The 24,393-nt window shown below is 32.5% G+C and overlaps 3 non-coding genes across 3 annotated transcripts; 1 reads left to right on the top strand and 2 right to left on the bottom strand.

Moving 5' to 3' along the window:
- Window positions 1-1,655: 1,655 nt before the first annotated feature.
- On the bottom strand, window positions 1,656-1,727 carry Trnah-gug (transfer RNA histidin (anticodon GUG)). The gene has a single exon. It is a non-coding gene; the product is annotated as a tRNA-His (tRNA).
- A 12,545-nt stretch (window positions 1,728-14,272) lies between these two features.
- Trnah-gug (transfer RNA histidin (anticodon GUG)) lies at window positions 14,273-14,344 on the bottom strand. Its single transcript has one exon. It is a non-coding gene; the product is annotated as a tRNA-His (tRNA).
- Window positions 14,345-20,274: 5,930 nt separating this feature from the next.
- Window positions 20,275-20,346, top strand: Trnah-gug (transfer RNA histidin (anticodon GUG)). Its single transcript has one exon. It is a non-coding gene; the product is annotated as a tRNA-His (tRNA).
- Window positions 20,347-24,393: the final 4,047 nt, after the last annotated feature.

Genomic DNA, 24,393 nt, shown 5'->3' with positions numbered 1-24,393 from the left:
AAAATGAAAAAGTAAATCGGTCCCGGGCATAGGTCTTTCCATGCCACCTACGGTAATAGCTACTTCCCTAATTCGCTAATATACTTGAAGTTATGCTGTAGCATCGAAAGAAAAATCCTTTGGATCCATTCTAATTAATTCAATATTGGCTACTGCAAGTGTTAGAGTAGTCTACTAATCAAAACAATTCAGAGGCCTTCAAACCATTGTTATCTCTTTTCCTACCACTAAACCACAAGTAGTTAACTCAAAATCGTTTTACCCTGATACACTACTAGACTCAATCAATTAAAATAAACCCACAGAGAATTTAGGAACATTTTCTTCTCTGTGAACTATATGAGCAATCACAAATGATACAGTGTGATGATTTGTTGTCAGTCATCAGTATAGATAAACTTCTTAAAGCTAGTAGAAACTCAAGGAAATATTAAAAAGAAATACTCCGGGAAAATATTGAATGCCTTTGAGTACAACTTTACATGCCATTTCAGGACTTCGTAAAATAGCATGAAAGTATAACTTATTAAACAAAATAGGCTCAGAAATAAGCGCAAACAAATGAATTTAAAATTTTAAAAAATTAACATGGGTCTTATGGGTTGCTATGCTGGCGACGAGATATAAACGGAAAATCAAAAGAAATGGAAGGAATTCCAATCACTTGTTTTATTTACAGCGAAAATAGAGAAGTCTGAACATTAGATATTTTTGGTCGAGTTTTCGACCACGGGACGATCTGTAGTATAAATAAACATCTGATTCATCAAAGGCAATTTTCATTTTTATCGTACTAGTACTTTCTGCTTCAGTTTGATGTTAATGTTGACTTCAGGGCAGTATTGGAGAAGTCAGTTCTAATACAGAATGTCACAATTCGCCATCATGGGACGACAGTAATGAAAGTCATAGCTTCCAATCTGTCCAAGACTAGGCTCTAAACTAGTCGTGGGGAGGGATGCTGGCCCGGGCTTGATAGGCTAATAATTATGACTTAGTGTAAAGAGACACTTTTGGAAGCAAAAAATGTACTATTAATAACATTATCTTATTACTTTTTTATTCAATATGTTGTCAGTAAATTGGGTTTAATGAAATCAACGAAGGGGTATTCACCAAATAAAAACATTGACTTTCAAATCACGTTTTTAGACCTCAAACTCATTGTGTTTACATTAAAAGTTATTAATGAATGGAAAACAACGTGTATTACAGGTAATATTGAGATAACTAGATCATGAAAGTTTGAAGGTTAGCTCTCTGAATAGCTAATGGTCAAACTCGATAAATGATTTCTTTTCTCTTTGGTTTTTTTTCACGGTTTTAATTTAATCAAATTTATAGTCATAACGAACAATATTCATTGAATTGATTTTAAATTGTGTTTGATTGGATGTACCAATCATGTAACACTAAGCCTATATGAATACATTTTTTAAATATTATGCAAATTAAAAAAGTCGAAAAATTGAACATTTTCACTACCATTACTATAATTGTACAAGGCATACATTTTAGAAAATACCGTATTATACAGTAAGCTTAATAGTTTGATGAGTCCAATATACTTGTTTAAAAGAATTATTAATTGGAAAAATAAAAATGCGATGGTCAAATGTTATTTCAAGTTGGAAACGTGTGAGAAAAATTGTCAGTGCCGTGACCAGGATTCGAACCTGGGTTATTGCGGCCACAACGCAATGTCCTAACCACTAGACGATCACGGCTGATCTGACTTTTCTGTGAGAGAGTATTGTTACCTATATAGCCATATAATGTAATAAATTATTTGAATTGCAAGGGAATTCCCTAATTAAATTATTTATATCATAACATGCTAACCAAAACGTATCGTTCACAAGTGTAATGCATTTTAAACGCGCATGATTTGATTTATCAATTTATAATCTTGTTTTCTCGTTACACTCGATATGGTTTTTAAATATTTGTTGAAATTTTAATCCTAATAAAACAGTAAAACCAACCAGGTCATTACTTAAATCATATTGGTAATTTCAGCCCAGTTTTATCTCATTTTAAGATTACGACTCTTTCACTAACGAACTAAATATCACAGTTGTAGAGAATAATTTAAACATGTTTTACAGTAATGTACACCTTATAGTAAGCTATTAAGATTATTGTATGCATGATAATAAAAGTGTACTGTATTGTTTTTTTCCATTAGTAATTAGGTGCTACAGTATAATATATTATATCATAAATACAGAATACACAACAAAAGACAGTTTAAAACAAAAACGTTGTGTTTTTATGAAGTTTTTATCAACTACTTCAGTTTTATATCATTTAACAGAATTTATATAAATTTTAAATATATAAATATATTAAGTATAGTCTTTTGAGAAAATTCTGCTTAATTCTGTTCAGTAATCAAACCTTAAAATTTCCCCATGTCCTAACCCAGACTACTGTAAGTATCACTTTTGTAATGATAAAATAACAGCGTTACCATATGAAAATCATAATGCACAAGCAAGGAAATTCTATTATACCTCACGAGTTACAAGATATATACATCAATTGTTCAAGGTTCAGCGCAGTTCAATATATTGCAGAGGCCATGATACGCAGCTCTGGCGTCATATAAAGGATTATTTAATATTTATTATCAGATCAACTAAACATAACTCGAGATCCGTGAAACCGAGCACTTAAATCTGGATGTAACTCAAACATACGGCGCGGCGAGGCGATCGTTTTGTTTTAACGTATTTAAATTCACTACTTGAGGTAAAACCTTACAAAAAGTGGTTTAAAATAATTCCATTACTAATAGGGTTACACAGTACGTGGATACAACTTTTTACTAAGTTAAAAATGTATTAAACATGTAGAAAAAAAAATTCAACGTTTTGGTTCCTAGAATAATATTAGTAACATTCAAAATGTTAATTTTTTTTATTTCTTGCTGTTCAAAATAACGGTATTTTTAGTTCGTTTACATGATAAAATATAACTTGTTATAAAGACTTATGAATAATTGAAATACTTCAAACTGGTGTTCGTTGTATATCTGGATAAAACAAAACGAAATATACCATCTCTTTTTTGATACATAATTTAAAACATGTAAACACAATGGAAAATTATAAATTATGTTTAAACGAATTTGATTATTTAGAAACGTTACACACGTTTCTAGCTTAGTATTTTCATTACATTTGTACAACCAGCAGTTATTATTAAGATTAGCCTACACTCTCTTAAAGATTGATCTATGCAAACATTTATGAGTAAAAGATAACTAATTAAATGAGCAAGTAGATTAGCATTGTTGTAAACACATATCATGCTATTGACCCTTACATAAGGTTATCTCCGACCTTTGAGATAAATCACTTGACCGCTTCCCAGTACATAATATCAATGACGCCACAGTCGTATGGTAACATAAACTACACATAGTTGGATGATTCACAACTTGTAACATCCCAACATGCTGTATTGGTGTTTGTTGGTAGTGTTTAAATTAATATCGATTGACGAAACTGACTCTAACAATTAGAAGAATAGTCATTGCTACAAAATAAGTACTATAAGTACCAGTCGTATCAGTTATTTGAGTTGTTATAATGTTCGTCTACGAACAAGAAGGTCACACTACAAAACATCTAGTCTTAGTCAGTAACAAAGATACACAGATAATCTCACTCCATTCTAAACTCACACTGCACTATAATACTTCAACAATCAGCACCTATATAAGTTCATCGCTGACTTTAAACATTGAACTAATTGCATCTAAGAAATCCATTAATATCTTTAGCCTGCCGTATTTTGTGTAGTTTGAGTCACCCCCACTCGCATGATGCAAAACATATATTTGTGGATGACTTCTCTAGTCTTATTGCATCTCTAATGCCGAGTGTGATGTACATACATTGACGACAGTGATTCATGAATTAAACCTCGGATTGCTTACAGATCAGTGAAAGCTAGTTGAGCAGAGTGATAATTTTTTATGATTTTTTTGTAAGACAAGAAATTAAAACATTTCCCTCACTTGAAACGTATTTTCTATTTTTCAAGGTTTTATGGGAATATACGTGTTTTTATAGCACTGTAGCATTCACCTAAAACCTTAAACCACTATTCTAAAACATTCAACATAATCCATAGTGTGCTCTCTAGGAGTAGTTTTTAGCCCAACAGTGTTTATCCTAAGATCCTACTATATAGATCTACTACCTAAGATCTTAACTAGTTTATATGAAACTAGTGGCCTGTAGGGGCCATAGTCCCTAATTTAGACACAATTGTCCATATGAAGGCAACTCCACATTTCGCAGTGGTAAGTCAGAAATATATAGGCTATGGCTATATCTATGAATTTGTCCCTGAATTTTAAAGCAGTAGGGCCCATTTCCCGGTTTTTTTTTGTGTAGCGGAAAGCGACGCAAAAGCCATTGCACTTTTGTATTGCCTTATGTTTTTTAAGAAGTTAGTTTAGTAAGTTAGTTTAATAATGTAAAAACATGACTTTTAGTTCGTAATTTAATTGTGGTTGTGGCATGTTAATGAGTCCATTGTGGCAACATGCGTTGAAATGTCCATTTGTGGCCACCTCTGCGAAGTGAAATGCGCCACAATGCATGCAAGTCCTAAGAGGACCTAGATTGTGAGAAACAACACTCAACTCGTTTTCCAGCGTTCTTCTGAAGGCAGGTTGTAAACCAGAGCTTGTGGATTTTCAAATTTAGGCCGTACACGATGTTCTCTTTCAGAATTTCTTGTGTCAGTTGAATTCCTGGATACTCTTCCACGTCTTGCAGGTCTTCCCCTACCCTGTCTAGTTACTTCACTCATTATACAAATCGAAAAACCAAAAAAAAAAAACTAAAAACATTACATTAATTTCATTTTGAAACATTATTTAACAACATTGACTTTAGGAATAAATGAAAAAATTACAAATAAATAAGTAACTGCTGATTAGAATGCAGACGTTTTTCAGTCCCCATGCTTTTCTTATGGTGGGTATTTTACGTTATATCTCGTTTTCTGGTAATTTTATGGGAGTTCTGCTATTTTTCCCGAGTCCCTGGGGTCAAGACCTTTGATTTAAGACCCCTCCCACCTTTCTGCAACTTACCAGGCGTCCACAATTTTCTGGTAAAAAAATTGTCTTACAGAATTATATATAAGGATAAGTTAACTTGTTTGTTTGTGTGAGCAGCTGTAAGTCTACATTTGCACATTCTAAAGTCAACAATCAAACCTTGTTTATATTTGTATGTTTTTAATGAATAATGATATTACAGCTAATTAGTTAATACAGCTTATTTAAATTGTGTTTTTTTTTTCAATCCCTATTTACACAATCAGCGTTATTTGTTATATCATTAAACACATTTAGTTGACATTAGCACACTTAAACATTCCCAACACAATCATACTTCAAAACCAGTGGTTATTGTGATTTTAATAGCCTATTTGCTATTAACGCACATGCTTTGGATGGTTTAGCAATTTGGTACCAAGTCAAAAACTTTTATCTTTATTATCTTTTATCTTTATTATCTTTTATCTTTATTATCTTTTATCTTTATTATCTTTTATCTTTATTATCTTTTATCTTTATTATCTTTTATCTTTATTATCTTTGATCTTTTTTATCTTTTATTTATCTTTATTCAAATTATAAGGCATATAATTTGAATAAAGATAAATCATGTAAAAGTTTTTGTTTCTAATTTAAATTGTATGAAAACAATCAGTAAATTACTGAACCTATTTGATCAGTGGTTTTTTTCAAGTTTTCTGTAATACCCTCTGATTATTCTTTGATTGAAGGTTACCTGAATATATTTTCCTTTGTACTGTATTTAGGTCCATATTGGCTTATTCGTAAAACATATGCTATGGGTCTTGGTTTACATTTAAGTTGTTATTTCGTACTTATCATAACAGCCCATAATTTAATGTAAAAAACAAATAATTTTAAGTTAGTTTTTAATGGTGTATAATTATTTTAGTTGAATTATGTTTCTTCACAAACCTTCTCTCTGATCGTCGAAACAACCTTGGTAAGTTTGGCTGACACATGTTCAGCCGTTATTTCTTGATGATGTAAGAAAGTTTGCATTGTAGGCGATTCCCAAACAAACGACGCTTGCTCCGCTCAACCAAGATATTTTAATAATCAGGAGTCAATAAAAGCTCCCCGTCTACCGCGTAATTCTGCAGGTCGGCAAAGTGTCCACCGTCAGACAGTCGTGGATATGACGATGACATCAATGTAGAACGTGCCGTAACAGCGCTACTGGCGAACCTCGTGATCTTTCCACACGTTTAAACTGTTTTCGATTACAGTAGAGGTCTTTTATTGGAAGTAAAGATTGTCTGCTCATCCTATAGAAGACGTGAAAATCGTATTTTTAACGGTGAACTTTCAAGTGATATTACATTATTTTTCCTATGGTAATAATTAATTGTCAAATATAAATATCATTTTAACAGTAACTATCGATAGAAATTACAGGACGACGTCCAGCTACATTCAGCAGTTCAAAATGTTACATAAGTGTTGCTCAAGTTAAGGTTAAAAGCCATTATCAAACACTTGTACAAGTAAAAATTAAGTCCTTCTGAAATTGATCAGTTTCGTTACTACGCATAACGTTAAGTCCAAGGAGTAACGTAAAGGACAAAATTATTCATAAAGATTTAGAGGAAGACTAGAATAGGATTGATTTTTTAGTCTTATTAAAGGGAAACATGTATTTACCGGTTAGTATAGTGTCCAATATTAAAATAAACATTCACATATATAATTCCAGAAATGGGATTAAATATCAAACTTCTAACACAAATCTTTTAGTCTACCGTAAAATATTAACATTTAGTCATGTTGTAAATATAAAATTTATTGAATCCTGTTAGTACCTGCATGTGTTTTTAACGCACTAACTATAATTGCTTTATAACTAAAACAGAATACATCGTTACACACAACACATTGCTACACTCAAATAACAAACATCGAAAATTCAATTCGAAGCAATATGTTGACATCACTGATCACTCTTTTCAGATTAGAGTGATATTTTGTGTTGCAGAGTCAAATTAGAGTGGCTGGGAGCGCGTTATGGTAGCACATGTGACGGTAAATCACAGGTTAATTTTGAGTACCGCAGCCGCGAGCCGTAACGAGTCAATTGTACATTTGGCTGTGGAGGTAATAAAGGGGGGGGGGGGTAAATGTTGTGTGTAAATCTGAACACAACACTCACATCCACCTGCCGGGGTAATTCACATCATTCTGAGTTTCAATCTAATGTTTTGGGGAACAATCAAACATACGTAGTTATGAGTTCATATCTGCTCCCGGAGGATCGGTGGCTTCTACAGTAATAGAGAGGCCTACTGCGTGTCGTCAAGACTTTGGTTGTTAACTTTATCAAATATTGCAGTTCCGGGAGATATTAAAAGATAATTTTAACCATATTTGCTTCTAATGTAACTCGCCTAGTAGCTTCATCAATTGTTTATTGTTTTTTCGGTCAATTTATACTTACAGAATGTCGAAACTCTCTCCTGAACCTCCGTGAGCAAAAAGTCATATAAACACATGCGCTATCTCACTTCGTGTGTACAGTATGTATTTTTACATCACTTCCCATAACTTTGGAATCACTTGAAGTACCAACTTCAAAGTTGGCATTTATATAATAAATAATAATGTCTATTGGATGGCATGGTATTGAATTTCTACTATGTAACATTTATAAATGGCGGCCATTTTAATTTTGCATAGCTTAATAACTCAAAAACCATGTGATAAAAAAATACAAAATACAAAAAAAGATAGACAGTTTAGTTTATTTTACAGAAATGTACAATTCACATAGGGTCATAACAAAAATAAGGGAGAAAATTTAATTTGTATAAAGGCACTACCTGCTAGTTAATTAAATTTGCCCAAATTTGTAGTTTTAACTTCAGAATTTTTTTCTCCATTATTTGTCTTATATGTAAAGTATATTTTTGTAAAGTAAATTATATTACCGATTGTTTTGTAACTTGTAACTTTTTTATAAACCCAATGGTTTTTGAGTTTTTAAGCGTTGAAAAATTAAAATCGCCACCATTTTGAAATCATAGGCCTTTAAAGTAGAGCTTGATGTTTTGAAAAACAATAGTTCCTATTAGTCATCATACACGTACCAAGTTTGAAGTTGTTACCTCAAGTGGTTCCAAAGTTATAAGAAGCTATGTAAAAAAATACACACTGACAGACGGAAACGAAGCGAGATAGGGCTAATATGACATTTTTGGTTTGTTTTGGCCCAAGGAACATGCCCACGGAGTTTCGGGAGAGAGTTTCGAAACACCCTGTGTATCTAGGTACATAAACCTTCCAGGAATATATGTAATACTTTATAAGTTTTAACTATTTAAACATGTTGATTGCACTTAAATGCAGATTATAAACTGGATTGGCGTATATTTTTTTTCCAAATAATACTATCATGAGAAATAGCGGTACTTTCCTGTTAAAGAGAACATTCATTATTATCGATGATTTATTTTCGATATATCGATATTTTTGTTTTACTTCACGATTGGTGCTTCACGATATTTGGTTTTAATTACTTCATACGCATTTAAATTACAAATTAAGAACCAACCTTGTTTAGGCAAAAATAATAGCCTATATATTGGATTAGGACATGAAACTATTCTAAACTAACCTAACATAACTAACCAAACTTGCTGTATAGGCTAAGTTACCGTTTCAATATTCCATTTATTTGGTAACAGAAGAAGCATTATGGGGAATAGGCTATCAAACGGAATTTTGAATTGTTACAGCAAGTTTGGTTGGTTAGGTTAGTTTAGAACAGTTTCATTTCAATATAATATTTTTTTACATTGTTTGTTGACACGGAACAATATTTATTTACTGTATCCTATATCGTACTTGTCAGCTGATATGTTTCAATTTGTTACTATCAATATATCGGATGGAAAACAAAAATATCGATATATCGAAAATAAATCATCGATAATAATGAATGTTCCCTTTAACAGGAAAGTACCGAAATAGCATATTCATCATTAAAGACGTTTGATTTATAAGAGTAGCCCAAAATGTGAATTTTTTGGATTGGCTTGTAACTGTTCTTATACGTCGCATACTGAGGAACGGGTTATATCAGAAAAAGAACACAAGCAATCCTAATCAAGTAAAACTAATATGATAAAGAAAAAGTATGTTTTTTAAATAAATACGCACTGTAACCCTACCATAAACATGTTTAATGTATTGAACAATTTGCTAGCCAAGTGTTGCTAAGTTTACTTGGTAAACACTTCCTTGTTTAACCCTATCTGCCACCTGTCAGAATGACGAGGTTTCAGCATATCTGCTTTATTTGCCACCTGTTGATATGTCGCTTTCTCTCTCTCACTCACTCCCCATCCCCTCTCACTTACAGTTCCGTTTCGACGTCTTAAAAGATCCGCAGCATTACAGTAACAAGGATGGTAAAATTGAGGAAACCACTATAATAAATATAATTTTTGTTAGCTATAAATAACTTAAATTGCATTTTATTATATATTATATAAAATACCATGAGTTAAACCAACCCACGACTGACGTCACAATTAAATATTCATCGACATAATCTAGTTGGAAAAACTCGGTTAACATTAGTACTAAATGGTCATTTGCAGTTATAACTACCATATGGTTAAAGATAAGTATTAAGGTGGTTTTTTGTATCTCTTCTAAATGTCATGAACAAATTTTTCCTTTTATTCTACATGTATTCACCGCCTACATATTTTACCTTTGATTAGTTTCATTCTCGTTGTATTTTCAAATAGTATCCCACAAATATGCTTGATGACGCAAATGCTGCTAATTATACATGTTGTTAAGAGGGCCTTTTTACTAAAATGCATTTTTAAAAGCTACTTTAACGCTTTTTATACATGTGCTGGCTGCTTATAGACGCTAAATCTACTGTAAATTGTGTTTTTATTGATTGTTAATCGTATCCTTAAAGTATTAGTTTAGTTTCTGTCGATGTGAAACTGCATTACAAAATAGAAGTGCAAGGAATATGAGCTTATTCCCAATGCACATATTATTTAGTCTGTGGGGAATCAATCCTAAAATATTTTAGTAATTAACAAATTTTTTCATTAAGGTAATTATGATCTAAGCTTTGATATCGAGTATTAAAATTAAAAGTAAATGCTGCACTTAAACGTAAGTGATTTGTTGTGTTGCCAAAGTCAAGTTTGATCATTAACAGACACGCATGTATGTGGTGAATCCCCGATGGCTATCTGGACATTACGGCGTGGTAGGGTAATCACAGTCAGAGGCCTCTGGTGGATTGTTGTCAAAGCTCCGATGACGTCATAAAGTGGCCCTGTGATTGGCCTCGTAACTTGTTGTAATCATCGTACAGAGATTAAATGCGTAAATCTGTACTCCGGGTTGTTCATTAGGGTGGAATTGTAATACGCGATATTGTCAATAGTGACGGGCTTCGCAATTATTGATGGAGTTTGAACATAAAACGAGATTTACCTTCTTATGTCAAATGTAAAGGATAAATGCAGTAAATTTAGTTTTGAAATCAAAAATAAAATGTATATTCTAAGTCAGGGCTGTTCTTTTAAGACAGGTAAAAAATGTTTATAAAAATCAATCTACAAATTTTTATTTTATTCTCTCCAATTTGCAACCACACAAAGATTGTTTATTGTGTAAATTCAATATCGTATGTCCCAAAGGTGTGGGAAGGTATGAGGACCTGTTAACAGGATTTAGGTTATATTTGAGGGTCAAGGGAGTTCTCCTGGTGCGGGGTTTCATTCATTACATCAACACAGGAACGCGTGGCTGTGTGGAAGACGAATCAGTCAATGTCAAGTCAGCACCCGCGCAGGGTTAGGAGTTGAAAGGGAAGCAACAGTTGGAAGCTAACAGGCAATCTTCTCCCTTACAAACCATTAGAAGTGGACAAGAAGCCGTGCAACCAGTTCAAACTCAAAGAAAATGTGTCTTTGAAAACACCTTCGTCGCAGCCATCCTGAAAATTAAGCATGTTTCGATTTGGTTTATTGAGCTGTAGTTCAAACGGGTTCTTGATAAAAGGAAAATGACAATGCACTTTGCAATTCACATTGTGTCGATAGGTGCCTGGTTCAGCTGGTAAGTAAAAAACACTATGAAATTGTTACATTGATTATTTTGAACGTAACTAAAACCTAAAACTCCCAGTCCTGAGTGGATTTTTTTCTTGATAATGTTTTTTCCTATAAAATGTGGAAGGATTTTTTCGTTACATAAAGAAAGCCTGTCCTTATGAGTGATTGTAAGACCAGCCACGTTTACTTATATCTATAAAAAACCATTAAGATTAATTGTAGTCCGTGAGATATTTCAGTGCCTTAAATACATTCAAAGGCTAACAATAATGATAAATGGTTGTTCAACAGAGTCAATAACACACAGATTCCAAGTGGAAACGTCGTCTTGGAAAGTTATTGTTTGAGTTGGGAATTTCTTGTGGTTGTTCTAAATGGCCAGAAGACAAAGGCAACGCGATGGTTAATCAGTAATATATTGATTAAGTTTGGAACCAAAGTGTTACATGCTTGTATTGCCCTACCATAAAACACTTATCCATCCAATCAAATAACTCGGTATAGAATTACTCTGTTGGATTCACTAACTGACAACATAGCATAAAAAGTTAGATTTAAAACCAAAGGGATTTAAAGAACCATTACGTTTCTTTATTCTTATTTATTTGCGTTAAAGTTTCATTTAACTCAAGTATCTAGTGTATTTAATAAACCTTAAACAGTATTTTAGGAGTTACGAAATGTTATAGCTGATAGCAAAATGATACGTTGATCCAACGGCGTCTCACGAGTACAAATTTGAAGTAAAAGACTTATCTTGCATTTAATCTAGTTTATTTTAAGTTAGACACATAGTATCTGTTAATTTACTAACGAGATATTGCATTTGAAAGTTTCTAAAACACACTAAGAACTATGTAACAGCCCGTTGGTTGTTAGGTTGGTTGTAGGGTTTACATTTATGGAATATTCTTAGTTTAAGTTACATTTTCTGTACTATGTAAATCAAACCAGCAAAATTCCATCCCAAGATTTACGACTGGAGTAAAACATTCTATAATTATGAGGTTCGTTCTTATGATGAAATACATATGAAAATACAATACACCGCACCCCATTATCAATGCTCTTAACGTCAATGAAGCAGAGCTTACTCGGAATTCTTCCTACGAGTTTATGCGCGATTCACACACAAACGTAAAACAGTGAAGGTATTCAACCCGTTTGTTAAACAGTTTCAGTATAAACGTATATTTTTTAATTTGTATGTGTATAAAACTTAAATATGAATTTTTATCTGGGTCAACTCTTGGTTGTACATATTTCTGACCGACAAAGCATGTCCAGTTCCATAAAAGTGTGGTTGATATCTGAGTGGAAAGATGACAAACGGTGCCGGCTTTCCCGGCGTCATAAAAGTGCACCAAATCACCCATTGAGCTTTGTTTATGATCCGTAATTTTTGCTGATAACACTGACCGTTGAAAATACTGGGAAAATATGATGGACATAATCATCCCGATAAAAACACAGGTCATCATCATATTGCTTACAAACGGGACTCATTAAATGGATATAACACTCTGTACGCCGATGATAAAATATCATTCTTACTCAGGTTTAGTAATGGGTATGTATAAATAATCGTACCATAAATTTATAAGAAGTAATAAATATTCCATTATATTAGTTTATAAAAAATTTTACTTTTTCGTGTTTAAAAAGCTATTACGTTTATATCGCAAATCAAAGCTGGGTTCTAATGCTTGGAGACTGTTAGGTAAATATATACAGACCACTATAAAGAGCTGTAATAAAAATCTATACACTGATGAAAAGTCAACATATTTAGAGCCAAAGACTTATTTTGAATGTTTATTCATAATTGTTCTGTACACTTACAATAGTAATCAATTACATTTGTCCAAAATAAGCTTGAACTGTTTAGAAAGATTATATTTTTTAATAGAAGCAAAACCAAGTGCAGTTTAGTTAAAAATTAGTTTTAGCCGAATCGACAAACTTTTTAATCCAATGCTTCCAAAGAGAACTAGGGCGACAGACAGAGAACTGAGGAGGGTTAGTACATTTATTTACCTTTAACTGAGGTGTTTATAAAGCAGGTTTATAAAGAACATGACATGGGTTTCGGATTATAATTTGATATCATAATTATATGTTTGCACTATCTGTTGTAATGCATATGCCCAAAAGTATAAAACAAATATCCTAAACAATAGCCTTATTTTAAGAACAAATGAGTCAAACCCTGATAAACAAATTATAAATTTAACCTTCCAAGGCCCTATACATCAAGAATGGTTGAAAATTTAATGGGTAAGTTATGATACAAGTAACGACCCCAAACTTAATGTTTGCGATATATTGGGGAAAGTTCTCTTATCATTAGGAAGTTTCAAATCATGGCCCAAGCAAGGGGAGATTTATAGCACTGGCTGGAAGGTGTTATAATAAACATACATTTATACATTTATATTCCTGCACTTATAAAAGTCAAACGTAAAACTATTTTTTTAATTTTAAAACCCCGCTTCAAGCATTGTTCATTTAACAGCCAGGTTGTCCTTTGAGCGTCTAGAAAGCTATAGAAATGGACGTTGTCATTATTTTCGCAAGGATTTTTTAAATATTCATAATACTAAATCTACGCTATATGAGTTTAATTTTGATTCGTAACAAAATTTTGAATAAGGTAATACGATAAAAGCTAGGGACTACAAATGTTCAGGCTAATGATGAGATGGGTTGTTAAAATGTATTTGCTTTGGGGCTATACAGTATACGCATTTAGGCTTTTTGAGCGTTGGATCAAATTTTTACGTTTAAACATTTTTTTCATTCTAATTGGTGAGTAAGTGAATGCTTAATAACGCTTATAAGATGGAGGATCTATTTCGCGATACTGAACAAATGTTTTTACTATACAAGTAATTAATATGTAATGAAGAAACTTTTAAGGCAACAAAAGTCTTCTGAATCCTAACATATAGCAATAAAACCCGATGCTGTTACAACAGTATACTTTAGGCAATATTTTAATTAAAAATACTGATAATGATTAGATATTTTGATATCTGAATTTACCTAAAAATCAAATAAATATAAAAGAATGTCCTGCCGTGACCAGGATTCGAACCTGGGTTATTGCGGCCACAACGCAATGTCCTAACCACTAGACTATCACGGCTGTCTGGACATGGGAGAAGAGAGAGTAGTTGTTGTAGAGAACTGGAAGATGTTAGCAAAGTGCAACAAACTATGAAATAGAGGGGATTTTGTTGCATACCTTGTAATAATTCACTTTATTTTAAGCTGCATTAAGAATTTCAGAAGAAAGGACAGTTTGAAACTACATTTTAAGCTCCCCACTTCAATGCAGCTTGCAGTTTAAAGAATTAAAACACGCCATGCGTCATATGGGGGTATATTATATTAGTCATAGTTATAAAAACATTTAAAAAATAGTGATTTGACCAAACTTTAAGCCAAACACTAAGTAAAAGTTTGTGGACCAGCTCAATTCAACCATAGGATGATGAGGTTTTGGGGAAATTACTATTATAAAGTTTAAGAGCATTCAACTCATTTATTCATTGTTTAAATCAACTTGAGACACAAAAAACTCATTTTAATTCTACGTCTAATTGTTAGGAGATGGTTCAGGTGAGTTTTCTTCCATTTTAAATGCTTATGGAAAATAAAGTAATGTGAAATGTTTTCTAGTGAATCTTTTTCTGATATCCTCGGTTTTACATCTTCGGTGGACAACTCTCACCTCTTTCCTACTTTTCCTACCTAGGACATTTTTTTGTTGTAGTGTACGCAACGATCACGTAAAGATTCATACACTACTTTATTAACGACCGTTTTTTATTACTAACAATCATGTTTTCGTATATAACCTCCCATTTCCACTGATTGTCATGCAACAACTCACTGTCCCAACCTCTCATAATCAATTAAATTTACTATAACAGCTGATAAGATGCATTAAGAAGCATTAAAGTTTTAATTATTTTCTCTCAATCCTTGAACTTTATTCTTCAAACCTTGTACTGTGAAATAACATAACAATCCTGTTAAATAAATAAACAGTAATGTGAATATTTTAAATTCTAAGACCTAAAATGAAAAGGCTAGTTTTATAAAGATGGTCGTAGGTAAAATTATTTATTCGAACAAAAAACTTAATTTGCATGAATCCTCGTGGCTAGTAAACCCGACCACTTTTCTAATTGAGGTCTACATAGGTTGGGTGAATATGATAAATAAACTGTAGCAATCCGAAACATACTATCTCCCATTAGTTTGTCAACAACAATAATCATTGGTATGCGATGGGAGTAACTATGATATTTAATTTGGAAATCTCAAAAGTTACAATAACTTTTAAACCATATTTTTTTAAATTGGAGTTTGTTCCATTTCGTATAAAGTTGAAAGGACTATCAATCAAAATCGTTCGAGCCGGATTTGTAAGAACTCAGACCGTTAAAATTAAAATTTTCAAAAGGATTAAAAAATGCTTGGAGGACATAAGTTTGGTTGGCTTGAAAGACGTTTGGTAATTAGTACACGCATACCAAAATTAATTGATTTTGGACCTCAGGTATAGTCTGTAGCTCTGTACACATTCATACACGCATACACACATCACTTTGAAAACTACTTTTTTGGGTCCAGAGGGAACCAAAACGGATATTTCCACCCAAAATCCAACTGTAAAATCTTGATAACAACAAAACTTTCTCCGTATACAGGGAGAAAATTAATTAGAATATTAAAAAGAATATTCAAAAATAATCTGTACTGTAAACAAATATGTTCAATGATAGTTTAACGGCAAAATTCACGCAATTGCTCATAGGCTCTATGTAGAATATATCACTTCATTGTATAAAGTACTTTTTCCGTTAACAAAGTATTATACCAGCAAACGATTCAATGTGGCTGAATGAACTACCTACCAATATTCCAGAGTTTGTTGTATTAATAGTCAAAGTTTTAAGCAAAACATTAAGTTCTTTTCACGTATAAATCCAATAATAAAGTAGTTTGATGTTAAAATACTAGGTATTCCATAGGTAGCGGGTCGACCTAATGTTCTCAAATTATTGGCCCAAGTTCGGTTATCATAGGGAAGTTTCAACTTATGACCCGACCACGAGGGAGATTTATAAGATGGTTTGGAAGGTGAAGATGGTAAATTAATATAATTTAAACTCATTTAGTGAGAGGTTGAATATAAATTTTAAACCAAAACCAAAGTTACACCCATCAAAGATTATTATATTAATATTTTATTTGGTTGCTACGATAATTTAAATATGAAAACTCAGACACAGTTGAAACACGCAAAACGTGAACATTAAACAAATAATTTTACGAGATCAGAGCCTATGGTTACTTTTCTTCTTCCTTTAGGGAATTCCTCCTCCAAACAGGTGAAACACTTTATGTAGCGGATCCGCCAGTTATAAAACCCTCTCTTAAAACCTCCATTCATATCCAGAATGTTCCTACTGCAGCTTGGTCCTTGGAGGGATATAACCACTTGAATTTTAGTTTTGTCTCGGGCAATATATTTCTAAATTATTACTACATTATTCCTTTCTTAGACCTGAGACTAACAGTCGGTTTGATTTTACGGTATTTACCTAAGCCAACATACTGAAACTGGTTGAAGATTATTTATTCCTTTGTATTGGATTTTACTGCTTAAACAAACACTTAATATTTTCTTTCTTTCAATGCAAGGCAGAGTTGTTTTTGTCGTTTTACAGTATAATAAATACTGGCAGCAAAAGTACCCAACGTATTACATTTACATTCCAAGACCTAAGTCCAACTCGTACATCATACCCCTAGTTATACGACTACCAAGTTTAAACGTGCAATAATTCTAAAGGTGAAGATTACAATCAAGTTTCCATTCCAGTGACTAATCTTTAGAACTTCCGTTAATAGCCCGTTTATAGAACTTCCCATTGGTTGAGCGAAGCTGTAACAATCGGATTTCGGCAAGTTTATGGTACTTCCGGCCAAGATAAACCGGAAGTTTAACGGAGATTATTCAGATTCAGATTCAGATTCAGAAACACTTTATTCAAGATTTACATTTTACAAATATAAATGCAGAATGGCGTCAATAAATACAATTAATTCTATAAAATATTATCAAAATGCTCACTAAATGAGTAGTAACATTTGCTTAATATAAATATTTTCAATTTCTTTTTAAATGTCTTAATATTATTAATTTCCATTAAATCTTTAGGCAGAGCATAAAAAAACCTAGTACCTGCAGCAGTGGGTTTTTTATTATAAAACTCTAAATTATGCCTCTGGATGGCTGGGTAGTTCCGATGCCGAGTATTATAATTATGTGACATTCCCAATTTTGGAAGTGTATGTGTATTCATTTCACTTTTTAGATTAATTATAGTTTTATAAATATATAATCCATACACTGTAAAGATATTTAATTTAGCAAAATACTGTTTTGCCGATTGGTTTTCTCCTAAGTTTAACATGATACGTATGGCTCTCTTTTGTAAAATTAATATACCATCTAAATTTTGAATGGTTGTTGCACCATATAATTCAATGCCGAATGCAATATGTGAGTTTATGTGAGCATAGTAAACCTTCAGTAAAACATTCAACGAGCAGAGTTTAGACAAGTTGTGCAGCATAAATAGACCTGAACAAATTTTACTTTTTAGTTTATCAATGTGGTACAACCAAGATAAATGTTGATCAATTATTAGTCCTAAGAATTTAGTTTGAGTCACTTGAGTTAAGTAATTGTTATCAATTTTTAAATTAGGTTTTAAAGGTTTTTTTTGGGCAGTTGAAAAATTTATGTAATTGGTTTTCTCTGAGTTAAGCAATAAGTTTTTGCAAGATAAATATTCATATATAGATTCAAGGCTACTATTGCCTATATATTCAATGTCATTTTTTGATCTACCAGAAACTATTAAATTTGCATCATCAGCATAGAGGCATAATTTACTATTTAAGTTTGTTATAACTGAAGGCAGGCCTTTTATATAACAGAGGAATAAAATTGGACCAAGAATAGACCCCTGAGGGACTCCATATTTGACTTGTTTTAGAGATGATTTGACTTTAAGTAATTGATTGAATTCTGTAATCGTATTCAGTTCAACATATTGCTGCCTGTTTTCTAAATATGATTTAAACCAATTTAGTGAATTACCAGTAATACCAAAATGTTGTAATATTGAAATAAGTGTCTGATGCGAAACGCTATCAAAAGCTTTACTAAGGTCCATGAAAATTCCAACAGAGTTGTCACCTCTATCAATGGCATCAATAATAGCCTCAACTAGATCAATACCAGCAGTTGTTACAGATTTTCCAGACCTAAAACCATGTTGTTCTTCGTCAAATAATTGATTATTTTCCAAAAAACTTACCAATCGGGAGTACATTGCACGCTCGTAGAGCTTAGATATGGTGGGCAATATTGATAAAGGCCTGTAATTAGATGGTACTGTTTTTTTTCCATTTTTGTGTAATGTTTTGATTCTAGAAATTTTTAGTTTATTTGGAAAAATTCCAGAAATGAAAGAAGAGTTGATAATATGTACCAAGGGTTTTAGTAATGCGTTTTTAGAACTTTTTATAATGGGCATTGGAATCTCATCGTAGCCTGAAGTGAACTTGTTATCAAAAGAAGATAATATTTGCTCGAGTTCTGGTTCATCTAAAGGTTTAATATGGAATTTTGATACATTATTTGGAATTGGCATTTGGACAAACTGTCTTTGATTATTTAGTTTAGGGTTAATATATTTGTCAACAACACTTACAAAATACTCGTTAAAAACTTCACTAACATCTTTAGGATTTGTATATGATATTTTGTCTACAACTAATTTAATTTCATCGTTGTGAAAAGAATTTTCTTTAATCTCATTATTTATTATTTTCCACGTGGCTTTGATAACATTGTCAGCATTTTCTATGCTACTTTCAATAAACCTCTTTTTAGTTGCTATCATATCTGTTGTATAATTTTTCTTGAGTTATTATTCAAGTTATTATTATCAGAGTTATTATTCTTGAGCAATTATAAGTGGTGTAAATCAATATTAGAGTGTCTTCTCCTTAACTCACATTAATTCTCATTATCAATGCGAGGTTTCTTCCTTCATCAACTAGGTGAGATGGTTTTTAGGCATTGGAATACAGCATGAGGTTCCTCAGGTGATATGAAATAAAACGTTTCTCAATCAGTTAAATTATATAATATTTCCTTAGCATCAACATTCCTGTTGTTATATTGAGTTAAATTAATGAGCGTATTTTTTAGCTCATCAAATCAAGTGAAAGCAATGCAAATATGCGTGATAAACGCTCCATGTATTACACGAATTAGCCACAATACCTTGATACAAAGAACTCACTAAACTATATGTTTCTAAAATTGTCTATACGTTTGTGTGTGTACTGCAATCGCACAGACCCCCCAATTAATAATATTAATGTCGAAAAAACCTGTTTAATGCAGCAGGTTGTTCCACACATACAAGCATTTTATAATCCTGTGATGCCTTCTACTTAATTTAAAAGCTGCATAAGACGTTTTACACACAAAATTTCTAACTTTAAAATAAACAAATATCCTACAGTATCTGTTAGTCACAGTGAAGTCATATAAGTCATTCATTGTTAAAAAAAACTCGTATGACTTTCACAGCATTTAGTAATTTTGAAATCATATAAATAGTTACCATGACATTTGGTACCGTCCAAAAACTTGAGTCAATAATAAAAATAATTTCGAAATAGCTACTTTAACCATTTTAACAACTTTTGCCAACCCAGTAAATAGGTATAGCAAATATGGCCAGTATGGATGTGAAAAACAACTATACTTCTAATCGGCCTTAGGCCCATGAGAAAAGTCTACAATTTCATAAATACCAAAACGGCTTGGCTAGGCAAATCCTAAGTCCTGATTAATCTAATGTTCTGCTGTAACGCCACTTTTGTGCGCGAAAGATCAGTCGTATTTTAACATTTTACTATATATGCATACAAGCCAATGGTTCTGTTGACTACCGAAGCTTTCATGTCCAGACAGCCGTGATAGTCTAGTGGTTAGGACCTTGCGTTGTGGCCGCAATAACCCAGGTTCGAATCCTGGTCACGGCAGGACATTTTTGTTTTGTACTAAATTAAATAATATATATCGAAGCTTGCGCAAAGTTTCACATTGATGTAACATTTTCCCAATCATTTTATCCAAGTAAATGTATTGATAAATATCTGAATTGATATGTGTAATCGAAACGTTTACATCTAAGATACTTCTGCTTTGAATAGTAGAATTTCGACGTTTGTTTGTTCAAATTTCCCTTGCGTTCAATAGTTTACAAATAGATAGACCAATTTAAAAATAGTTTTTAGGACAGAAATATACATTTGTTCAGCTTATTCATAAGGGTGATAAATCCATCTTCTATTCTGCTAAGAAAAGCATTGGTAGTGAGACGAAAACACTTCGAATTTCTTTATTTTATTTTTTCATAGCAGCAATTTTTCCCCTCCCGATCTTCAAGTTCACGGAGTCCTATCGATTTCAAGGAAATTAAATCCAATAAAAGAATCCAAGTCTAGAGTTTTAATTAATTTAGTCCGTCTGTCCCGCTTGACGAGTTGAGATTAATTACAAAACTGTCACCTTTTCCTTATTTTTAGTGGTGTCTTACAATAATCCAATATCCTCAACTCAGCCCAGCAAGCTATACATCAGCGCACTCCAGCTAAATTCGAACAAATAAACGTCGAAATACTGATTTTGCTATAGGACGGTAGGTTTATTTGCACTATTCATTAGCAAAAGTATCTTAGATTTAAACTATTCGATTCCACACATCGATTCAGATATTTTTCAACAAGTTTACTTGGATAAATCGATTGGGAAAATGTTACATTAATGTGAAACTTCCCGCAAGCTTCAATATATATTATTTAATTTAGTACAAAACAAAAATGTCCTGCCGTGACCAGGATTCGAACCTGGGTTATTGCGGCCACAACGCACTGTCCTAACCACTAGACGATCACGGCTGTCTGAACATGAAAGCTTCGGTAGTCAAAAAAACTAATGGTTTGATTATCTAGGAAATTGTTAAAAAGAAGATTAAAGTGTTTTGTACAAAAAGTGGTGTTAACAGCATACATTGACTTTACTGCTGTGGGGCCTTGGACTTGCCCATCCAAGCTGTGTTGGTATCAAGGAAATTGTAGACTTGTCTCATGGGCCTAGGCCGACTAGATGTATCAACGCCTTTCACGGGCACTTACTGGCCAACATTTGATGGGTTGGCTTTAGTTGTTAAAATTGTTAAAACAAAGTCATGGTAACTTTTTATATGATTTTAAAATTAACAAATACTGTAAAAGTCATAATAGTTTGTTTTATTGAAAGCAACGATGTTGTGGTTTATATCTTAACATACAGATGAACTGCAAACTTTATCTGGGTGAGGTTCATAATGTCCAAATTTCACAAACTCCAACGTCTAAAATATTAAATAAACAGTGCGTTTCATAACCTCCAAACTTCATAAACTCCAAAACTATAACTTTCAAATAAGCACAGTTTCACAATGTCCAAATTTCACAAACTCCAACGTTAATATATTAAATAAACAGTGCGTTTCATAACCTCCAAATTTCATAAACTCCAAAACTATAACTTTCAAATAATCACCGATTCACAATGTCCAAATTTCACAAACTCCAACGTTTAAATATCAAATAAACAGAGCGGTTCATAACCTCCAAGTTTCATAAGCTCCAACGGTACAGTCTCTGCCAGAAGTCGCTGCAGAAGTTGCCGTGCCATAACAAAAAAACTACTGATGTAATCATCATGAAATTTTAACAGCTATTAGAAAATATACTTATAAAATATATTTATATGTTTTAAAATTTTTCATCGGTAAAAAAAATCTCTTACGATATTTGTAGTGGCTTTTTAATTGAGAGACGGAACAGTTAAGAAACTCAGTGAATTAAAGCTATTAAAAATATAAAAATGTAAACTTGATTTGCACATTGTGTGCTAACACATATATGAGTCACACAGCTGAGTGTTCTTCAATCATTAAAATGCACGTAAGGGTGCGGCAGAAAGAACTCCCCTATTAGGAAAGCTAATAAAAACAAAACCAAGTAAGATATGACATTTTTATTGCTATTAACCAAAAACACACATTATGCCATTTTAAAAAATATAAAATTATAGTGCTTTAAATAAAATATTGTTTTAATAATCGATAATTTAAAATTATCGTGTTTTAAATAAAATGTCATTTAAATGGCGGCCTCCAGTGTTAATCCCGGTAGTTGTCCATTACCTTTCGGGTCATGTCGGGCGAGATGGCTGCAACTTCATGCCTTATTCTTTCCTTCAGGGCTTCCAAACTTTGAGAGCGATGTTCGTATACCTTAGACAACCTATATGACATAACGCCATAATGATGATGAAACATAGATCTACATATATTTATAATGTATATCCTATGATTGTATATAATAGGAGTAAGTTGTATTTTAGATAGCCCCACAAAATAAGTCACACGAGCTCAAGTCTGGCGATCGCGGTGGCCATCAGATGTCACCGCGCATTGAAATGACATGGCCAGGAAACATTTCCTTGACCAATGTCAATGATTGACGGGACGTGTGTGAAGTAGCACCATCCTGCTGGAACCATACATTGGCCAGAACAGGAAAGATATCAGCGAGTTTTGGCTGCAAAAAAGTATGGAGCATCGCACAATAACGATCGCTGTTCACAGTCACAGTCGCGCCATTTTCTTCAAAAAAGTACGGCCCAATTTTAGCCCTCAAAGTTTGGAAGCCCTGAAGGAAAGAATAAGGCATGAAGTTGCAGCCATCTCGCCCGACATGACCCGAAAGGTAATGGACAACTACCGGGAACGTTTGAACCAATGTGTTAACACTGGAGGCCGCCATTTAAATGACATTTTATTTAAAACACGATAATTTTAAATTATTGATTATTAAAACGACATTTTATTTAAAGCACTATTATTTTATATTTTTTAAATGGCATAATGTGTGTTTTTGGTTAATTGCAATAAAAATGTCATATCTTACTTGGTTTTGTTTTTATTAGCTTTCCTAATAGGGGAGTTCTTTCTGCCGCACCCTGTATAATCAGTAGTTGAGCGCTGGCGAACGGTGCCTGCTATCTGACTGTGGCAACCACTAGAGAGACTTCTGGCCCAGACTGTACCGTTGGAGGTTATGAAATTTGGACATTATGAACCGCTCTGTTTATTTAATATTTAAACGTTGGAGTTTGTGAAACTTGGACATTGTGAAACAGTGATAATTTAAATGTTATAGATTTGGAGCTTATGAAATTTGGAGGTTATGAACCGCTCTGTTTATTTAATATTTTAAGCGTTGGAGTTTGTGAAATTTGGAGTTTATAAAACGCTCCGCTTTATGTTACTAATTTAAAAAACAATCTTAGATTGATGCTGAGTAAATAGCCCGTTCATATTAAAATAAACACTCATTAATCAACACGAATTATTAATCGGAAGTAATCATCGGGAAACTTTTGAGAATATCTATCTTGCAAACAAATAATTTTTGTAAAATGTACATGTTAACGTAATGGTAAAGTAACAATTACAACAGTTGTTAGTTACTAGTTATTAGTTATACTAATATGAACGCAAACATTGGCCTATTTAGTAAGATCAATTGGTTCCAAGTTTTGTTAGGTATAAAAGGTATTTTTGACAGTATCTATAAATATTCTAATTTAGGTTTCTTAGTAAGGATTTTTTTGTATGTTAACAACCTAATAATAATAAAAATGTATTTCTCTTCTAACGATGTAGCATCGATTGATAGCAGTTATTTATGCAAAGTAAAGATTTTTTTTTGAGATCATAGTAGCTAAGCTAGCCAACAACAAAAAACACGAATCTTGACTTTGTCTAAATATAGATCTCCTTGTATTTTAAACTGGCATAAACAAACAACTGTAAATTCCATTGGCATGCAGGATTTATGCATCATGAGTATTTAATCTTAAAAGAAAATTTCCTGTTTAAATTTGGTTATTTTACTCATGCAAAATGTGGTACGTATTCAGGATTTTATTTCCTAAGATATTGAAACTTATAAATCGATTTAAAATTAAATCGA

The sequence above is a fragment of the Macrosteles quadrilineatus genome, unplaced genomic scaffold, assembly GCF_028750875.1.
Source record: "Macrosteles quadrilineatus isolate MER2022 unplaced genomic scaffold, UCM_ALF_1.0 Scaffold_2__2_contigs__length_208266976, whole genome shotgun sequence".
Taxonomy (NCBI): Eukaryota; Metazoa; Arthropoda; class Insecta; order Hemiptera; family Cicadellidae; genus Macrosteles; species Macrosteles quadrilineatus.
Note: the sequence above shows the minus strand (reverse complement) of the source record. Positions and strands in the feature narration are given on the sequence as shown.